Consider the following 8,703-nt stretch of genomic DNA (forward strand, 5'->3'; position numbering starts at 1 on the left):
GGCGGCGGGCGGGCGGCGCCGCTCTCGGTGCGGCCGCGGGCTCGGTCCCGCCGCCGCCAGGGGGCGCCGCCGCCGCGGGCATGGAGATGGCGGCCGGGGGGAGGGAGGGGCCGGCCCGCCGCCATCAGCCCCCGGCCCGGCACGGCACGGAGCGGCGGGGGCTCGGCCTGGGGGTGAGGGGAAGGTTCTGCACCCAGAGGTGGTGGGTCACGGGGGCAGGTCCCCAGGGACGTGGGCACAGCACGGAGCCTGCTGGAGCTCACGGAGCGTTTGGGCAGCGCTCTCCGACACACGGGCTGATTCTGGGTGGCCCTGCGTGGGGCCGGGGGTGGGACCCGGTGATCCTTGGGGGTCCCTTCCAGCTCGGGGTGTTCCTGGGGTTCTCCTGGCCTCGCCCAGCCTGGGGCTTTGGAGATGAAGGTTTGGAGAGCAGCTTCCTCTGCAGCTGTTACGGGTTTTACAGAGAGGTCTGAGGCCTAGGCCGCAAAAGCTCCGTTACCGGACACTTTGTACTGCCAGGTATCGCCGTACGGGCACCGCTGCATCCTCCAGCGGGGACCAGGACAGCTGCAGCAGCCCTTGCCTCCACACACGGGCAGTGCCCACGTACCACGCTCACGGCGGCCTCACGAGTCGCTAGGTCAGGAGTGTGCTGTTTGGAAGGCAGCACCGAGGTGTAATGGGGTCAAAGGCTCTGAAATTAGGTGTAACGAGGGGCTGAAGGTGCGGGGGAGGATTTATGTAAGAGCAGTTTAGTTTCACATAAAGAAGGAGCGAGGGAACCTTGCCCTTCTAGTTGAAAAGATCAGCAGACTGAATAAAACTACCTCACCGGTACCCAGATGCTCCTGGATGCAGAAGCAGATTTAAGTAAGAAGATGCTGGAAGAAGAGGTAACAGGATGCAGATTAGCTGTCCAGGCAGCATGTGGTTTTGTTTCCTACCCAGGAAAGCTGACTGTAACTCAGGTGTAGCAGCAAATGTTATGGTAGAGCCAGTTTTGACTGACAGCATGGGTACTAACTGCTGTATCGTGAGCAGCGTGATGTTTCGTGCCAACTACAAATTTCTGGAGAGGCTGGGGAAAGACCCGGGCGCTAAACCCCTTGCAGCCGTGGTCATCCTGGCAGTAGTTCCTAGCTGGCAACTGGCTCTGGTACGTCTCCAGTGCTCCGGCAGCAATGTGGCCATGCAGTGAGAAGCACTCCTGCTCGCTGTGTGCCATTATGTTGCTGGTGTCGTGTCATCTGTTCCCTGCAGGAGCCTAGGACTGCAGTGCAGGAGGATGGGATAAGCAAGGAATTCATTCCTTCCACTTTTGTAGCCTTTTGACTCATGTTCTGAATTGTATCAAACATCCCCTTATTGCAAAACCACCTGCTCTTTGAAAACAAAGTCCAAACAAAGCTTGAAAATAAGAATAAAGGTGGAGTTAATCCAGTTTCCACAGGCTTCCTCCCCACCCTTGTTAAAAATAGGGTTTATAAGGGGGTCGTAGCACTTGAGTAATAGGAAAGCTCTATATTCAAGAAGTGATCAACCTTGTGGTAGGTAAGGGATGATTATAGGAACATGGAGGCTTACACAGACATTAATGTTTCTGTCGACAGTGGACCAAAATGGCAAATCCATATACAGCTGACAAAGTGTTGTAAACAGTAGCAGATCATCTTAATTGTATGGAGAGTTGCATAAGGACATCCTCACAGGTTCGTCACACAAGCAAGAGCTGATCGCCGGTGCCGTTGCAGTGGCAATCTTTCATATTTTATATTTGATGCAGGCTCACCACAGGCTAGGATCTGTGGTTTCTTCATGGAAGACACTCCTTTGGCTGCCTTGGGCTGTCCACCTGTCTCCAGTTCACACAGAGGAAGCAAATTCCACAGAAGTAGGAACATAGGATTAGTAGAAAAATCTGTAAACTCATACTGATTTAGGGAAGATCTGCAAGAAAAAGGGGGTTCAAAATGTGCCAGGGAAGCTGAGTACACTAATTTGTGTATTGCATTGGATAGGAAACTATACAGAAAATAGTCTGTGGATAGAAATACGAAGGACAGATACGTAAGGGATTATAAAAGACTGCAGGCTGAGCTGTCCAAGCCACAGAAGGCACGGGCAGAGCTTTCCCAGCCACTGCAGAGATGCCCACCTGCAGCTAAGTGCAGTGAGCGGAGTACTGGGCACGGAAGACTTCCTGATGCACAATCTGAAGTCCAAATCACGGACACACGGACTTGCTACACGGAAGAAAGAATCAGGAAGCTTTTAAGGAGCAGCTTATCCTGGAGCAGTTCACCAAACATTATATCCCTTTTAACAGATATTCCACAGGCACTTTTTCACTCCCGTGTAGTGCATACTTATTCAAAAGGGGAAATAACTGGATGATCAGCTAGTTCTTCAAGAGATGTTGACTACATTCAAACATACTACGTTAGGAATAAATACGAATTGGAATAAATACCACTGAGCCTCTGGTGACTGAAGATTTTGATTTAGTTAGAAAGGTGTCAAATCCAGCACCTGGAGATATTTAGCCCTACTTTTTGCTGCCTAGCGCAGTACCTTATTAGTGCTTCTGATATTATCATCTGCTTTAATAAACAAATTCCCTCAAACAGCAGTAGTCCCTAATAGATCCCTCTTATATTCCCATCTCGTTGGCCACATATTGCTTACTGTGCTAAGTGCTAAATGGCTCTTGGAAAGTGCTAAGAGGGTGTTGTGGAAGGACTAAGCTGAGTCTCACAAACTCTCTGCCTGTGCAGAGAAATAGTGCTGTCAGCAGGGGAGTGCCAGCAGGACCAGTGGTGGCTTGGTTGAAGACCCCTGTCCTGACAAAGCTGAAGAGCTGAACTTCATGGTTGTGTTTGTAAGATAATGAGACATTTCCACTGTGAGGAAATGAAGTTTTTTTGATCCTAACTGAACTAATACAGCTAGATACTTCATCAGAAGTATTCAACGAGATCAGTATGTTCCTGCTAACCAGGTCAAGTTCATCTGCTCTGCTGTCTCCACCAGAAACCAGCTCAGCACTTGATAATTCTTAGAAGAGAAGAACGATTCTTGGAACATGGTGGGAACAAAGCCCCAGGCCCCCAGGCTAAAACAGGAACACTGCTTCTTAAGCCCCAGCCAAAGCCAGGAAAAATAAATCAGCAAATGAGCCATCCTGCTTAAAAAGGTACTGGGTCTCCACGACAATCCAAATGCTCCCTGACTAATCAAAGTTGTTTGGGCATGGGCAGAAAGCAGGTAAAACAGACCAGTATTTTTTAGCTTCTCCAATGTGTGGCAGCATGTTGGGGCCACCAATAGGCATTAGCCAGTGCATTAGCTTCAGCCTGCAAGTAGAGGGGAAGCATCACTGTATGGGAAGCCACTTAATTGCAGGAGCATTTCAAGAAAGCGGCGTGCACAGGGTCTTTCCAGAGAGTCAGTTCCCTGGGTGAACCAACTCAGTCTGTGGTCTTGGGTTGTTTCTCTGCTTATGTACCAAAGTGCTTAACTGTGAGGAGATGTGTTCCCAGGGACTGTGATCACAAAACACCTCTTTGACTCGTTAGTCACTGGCACGTAGGGGATCTCTGTTACGTAGGACTGTAGCAAATCTTTTAGTCAGTGCTGGTGTGGGTTGGTCTGTGGCCTGAGTAAGTACTCATATGCTGTGCCTTATTGGCAAAGCTAAGTGTTTTAACTCTAATCCAAAAGGTTAGCAAAAAAAAAAAACACACACACACACACACACACAAAACAACAACACACCCATCTTTAGTTAGTGATTATTTTGCTTATTTCATAGGGTGCTTCAGATACTTCCAATTTCTGTGTAAAAAAGATGTAGTATCATGAACACTGATGGCTGCCTGATAACTTCTAATTTTGCAATATCTGCAATTAAATTACTGCAGGTTAGATGCTAGCTAATACAGTTAAATAAACCAAATGAATTGTTCTTTTTTTTAGATGAGTAACACATTTTGAAAGCACATTTCCCTTAAGAAGAATAGCATCTGTAATTGTTTTACCGAACTACGTGGGTTCTGAAATGCGTTTCATTCTGAAATGAAAAAAAGGCCACAGAGCCTGTTGTCTCCTATGTAGTATTTGTCATCTGTGGGCCTGTAAGGAAAGTTTTTTATAAGGAAAGTCAGTTTAATTATTTATGAGGAAAAGCCAGGATCACTATCTCATTTTATCGTTGGCGCTAATGTGGCACAGGGACAGGTGAAATGCTTTCCCCACTGTGTCACGCAGCAAATCCAATTTGTCCCAGCTCCTGCTACATGCCCAGCCGGTCCTTGGCCCACTGAGCCATGCACTCCTCCACCGTGCTACTTCTTCTGCTCCCTGACTCCACAGCAGTCAGCATGGCTCAGTTTCGTCGCATCCTTCCAGCTACGGGTCTGCTACAGAGGGTACAGTTTCCTAAGTGATGGTGGATTTCCATACGGCTTTCCAGATTAACAACTTTTACTAGAACCTTATGTTTTCTTGACTGTTTTAGAAGACAAAAATATATATATCTGCTACCCCTACTTCATCCAGAAGAAAGGACACAATCGTAACTAAATTTGAACAGTGGAGGTTAGCAAAACCTTATTTGCCACTAACCATTGGCTGTGCTTTCCTTCTCCGGGTTGAGAAACGGTGAAAAACTCAGTGGGTTCCAAAATTGTTCTCTCTCTCTCTCTCTTTCTTTTTTTTTTTTTTTTTTTTCCCTTTCGATTGTTTTGTTTCCTCAACGACATTCAAAGCTCCAGTATTCAAAGAAACTGCAGCCAGCTTTAGGGAGCATTGAAATTGCAGAAGAAAATATTGTCCTTTTTTTTTTTCAGTTAAGTCACAGCAGAGACCAGCAGCTACAGAAACACAAAATGTCCACATGGATGTAGGAAAGGCACAGGAGACGAAAGCAGAGACTCCCTATACTGGCAAGAGCTTAGGCTCTTTATTGTCCCCTGGAAGCCTCCTGGGACCTCCTCACCAGGATGTTCAGAAGCAGCTTCAGAAGAGGCTGGGGACATAATTCATGGCCTTTTTGCACCAGCTGCCACAGGGTCTTTTTGTAACTTGATAGACAGAAGGAAGTTGCTCTGCCCTCACTGTCAAACCAAATATTGCCATCTCTGGGGTTTATAGCAAAATAAATCATTTTGTCTTCGTTTCTGGGGTGGCACAGTTCAATTGTGGCCACCCTGTATGGATGCCTTGAGCTCGTTTCCATTTGCATCCTACGTTTGCTGCCTGCTGGCAGGCCTGAGCACACCTACAGCATCCCTGATTAAGTCTGTCGCAGTAGGTTGACCGACACTGTGCACAGCCACCTTGGTGGCTCCTCAACCTCAGTCCCTTAGGAATAAGTGGCAAAGGATTTCATACATTGCTGGAGCCTTTGTTTTGAAAAGAAATGTCTTGTCCTGCTCCCAGTGGTCAGTAAGAAAACGTGAGCTTTATAAGCCAGCAGTTATCCTACCGTCCTCTAGCCTCACCTTTCTTAAACAAGCCTTCTTTACTCTTTCTTCAGAGGACATTGGTTTCAAAACCTCTTCTCAGATTTGCTGCTCAGCTCTGAAATCTCCCGTCAGTGGATGGCCTTCCTGTGCCAGGAGGAGCAAAACAGTACCTGCTGTGTCGTGCACCCAACATCCAGCATTAACTTTGCCTTTTTTTGGAACAGCATCACACTGTTGACTCCTATTCAGTTCATGGCTCACACCCTGAGCTGCCTTTCTGCAGTACTGCTGCCGGGCCACTTATTCCCCATTTTCTCTTTGTGCTTTTGATTTCCTCCTCTTAAGTGTAGCACTTTGCACTTTTCTTTACTGAGTCGTTGATTTTCTCCAATTTAGTGAGATCATTCTGAATTCTCAGTCCATCCGCCAAACTGTTTGCATCCTCTCCCAGCTAGATGATGTCTGCAGATTTTATGAGTACTCTTTATTCCCTCGTCACAGGTTGTTAATGAAAACACTGCATAAAATGGATTCCACACAGATGTTGGAAAGACCCTGTTTGAAAACTCCTCTAAGTATGACGGGGAGCAATTGACAACTGTTTTTAAAGGTATCTTGCTAATGAGTCATGCACCTACTTTTCGAGGAGTTCACCTATGCTGTATTTTCTTTGCTTGCTTATGAGAATGTCGTGTGGAATGGTGTCAAAATCTTGCAAGAATCAGAATGTTTAGGAATTGTAACTTACTTCCTACCTACAAAGAAGGTTGTGTAGAACCTACACTAATCTAAGCCTAGAGTATTTTCCTATGGGCTTGAGCTGATTTATCAGTTTGTAACCTTCAGTTCCCTCACCGCAATTTTGCATGTAGCCATAGCCTCAGTAATTGTCTACAGTATCTCAGTGATTAAAGCTCATTCAAAATTCAGGCAGGCTTCAATAAAACATTTTCCTTCCTTGCTAGGACAATATGTAGGCAGCGATCAGAGACTTTTTACAATCCCAAATTCAGTGCAGCAGCGAAAAACTCCTTTGGAAAAACATGAAAATGTAGGTTGATTCCTGAAGTTATTTCTTCACTTTGTAAAATCCACATTGAAGGAAGCACACTGATGTGTGCTAATAATTGTGTATCCCATCAGTCTAATTATTTTAATTTATGTACTATTCTGTGCTGCTATGAAATTCCTGATGCAATCAGTGTCATTGCAAGAAAGCAAAGCGGTTCTTACAGATGAGTTACAAATCCTCATTAGCCATCAGATGTTACATTAGACAAGCATTTGCTATATCCTCAATATATTATGCACTTTTTAGTGCTGTTTATTGGTCACCTCTGTACTTAACAGCCTCCATCACCCCAGTATCTAAGCAACTTGATCCTGTATACCCTAGTGTTAAGCAGTGGCCTACCTCGAGGAGGTGCTTTTCTTTTTAGGGAAACGAGTACTGCATCTCAAGGAATGAATGGTTATGATTCTGTAACATTGGAAGTGACTAATCCCGTGTTGTAAATGGGATAAAGGGAAATGGAATGTATTTTGAGAACAAACAGTAATCATTGACACAGTAATTTGCATCCCTAGATGTTATAATAATGACTAAGTATCACTTCCCCTTGTTTGCATAAGGAAGAGTAGGCAGAGGAACCCAGCGGTTCGGCTATCGCACAAGCCAGTCACTGCAAAAGATAAGGTCTGAACGTAGACCGCTTCTCTTCCATGTTGCTTCCCTGCTCTCTGCTACGTGTTTGAAATACAGCATTACAAAAGATGCACAAAATAACTCTGCCAGGGTTTCACTCGCTCGTTCCAGAAATAGCCCGGTGCCACAAGAGTTGGTCAAGACTTGTGGAGGATTCGAGAGGCAGAGCACAGCGCGTTGCCTTCAGAAGAGTGGGTTTGGATGGGTGACTCGGGATTCCTGGCAATTTACATACATTAAGTGCCAACAGCCTCAATCTGTGCTGTCTTGCTGATGAAGCTAACATATTTTTGCTGCCTGAGGAAACTTCCTGCTCTTCAGAAAGTGATTGCGATTGTAAGGACCAAAGTCTATTCAGCGACCCTTCAGCTTCACGACCGACTTGCAGGAATTTAAATGGGAAGTGCTCACTAAAAGTGGATCCTAGAGGTGTGTTTGTACAGCGAGCAGCTCTCACGAACATTTCTAGACAGGCAGTCCCTAGGAAGCCAGAACCACTGCATCAGAGAGATGGCGTATTCAGACCTGAAAAGCAAATACGCTTAATGTCTTCTTTTTTTTTTTTTTTTTTTTAGAAGAAAATTAAGCACCCTGGGTATGATTTGCTTTGTACTAAATAAAGGAAGTGAAAAATATCATTAGCAGGACTGGTGATAGCGTCCTGAGTTGTCTTTGAATTTCGCACTGGCTGTATACCACAGGACCAGGGCAAATAGCAGTGAATACAACCTTTACTTAGCTTCTCCTGACAAATATAAAGTAAAGGGTAAGGCAGGCACACATTGACATATGGCCAGAAGACATACCTAGGAAAGGTAGTCTCTCTTTATTATAATTACTTGTTTTCTTGTGTCCGTGGGCACAAAGGGAAGAGCAAAATGGACAGATCTTAAGATTTCACTGTCTGAGAATACGATCATCCCTACTGAGGGTCAGTCCATCCCTGCGCCCCTTCTCCCTAGTTCATTGTCTAAACCAAGGGTTAGATGTCCCTGACTATGTGAGGTAAGAGTTACTGTGAGTGTGGAGGGTTCAGCTATGGGAAGCAGAGGGGGAGGAGAGTATCTAGCTGTTGGCCATGTCCTCTGGCCAAAGAGGAGCAGGAAAGCTGACGAGAGCCAGGCTGTTCTGCCGGGGTGTCATCCAGGCTGATCTGTGAGTAAGCCTCTCAGAGTGTTTTAGGTTTGTTGGAAAAAATAATAATAATAAAAAAAAATCCAACAACCAGTTATTAAGGCCCCTGCTTAATGCCCTCCTGACAACTTTGCACCTTTCCCCTGCTCTTTGCCTTCGAGCAAACGTGCTGGCAGTGTTGCAAGGTCTCTGGAGTGAGGATAACCCTGACATGCTGTGGGTTGATTGGCACCATTGGGGGCACCACTGCAATACAGATGAAGAAATAATTGTTTACATTTAAATAGAAGACCGGAAATTCAGTGATTCTGACTCATTATGGCATTGACAAATAGCTAGGAACACCCTTATCTTTTCTGGTTCATTTTCCAGCTGCTTTTTTTGTTGCTCTCTCTCTCC

At 45.7% G+C, this 8,703-nt stretch overlaps 1 long non-coding RNA gene across 1 annotated transcript in view; it reads left to right on the forward strand.

The window, feature by feature from the left end:
* The window catches only part of LOC118167312, a 9,174-nt gene extending 1,387 nt beyond the window's left edge, over positions 1–7,787 (forward strand). Inside the window, exons 2-3 of the long non-coding RNA XR_004751097.1 lie at positions 5,967–6,075; positions 7,282–7,787. This is a non-coding gene — a long non-coding RNA (uncharacterized LOC118167312). The remainder of the gene's footprint in view (positions 1–5,966; positions 6,076–7,281) is intronic.
* Positions 7,788–8,703: the final 916 nt, after the last annotated feature.

Source organism: Oxyura jamaicensis, chromosome 5 (assembly GCF_011077185.1).
Source record: "Oxyura jamaicensis isolate SHBP4307 breed ruddy duck chromosome 5, BPBGC_Ojam_1.0, whole genome shotgun sequence".
In the NCBI taxonomy this organism is placed as follows: domain Eukaryota; kingdom Metazoa; phylum Chordata; class Aves; order Anseriformes; family Anatidae; genus Oxyura; species Oxyura jamaicensis.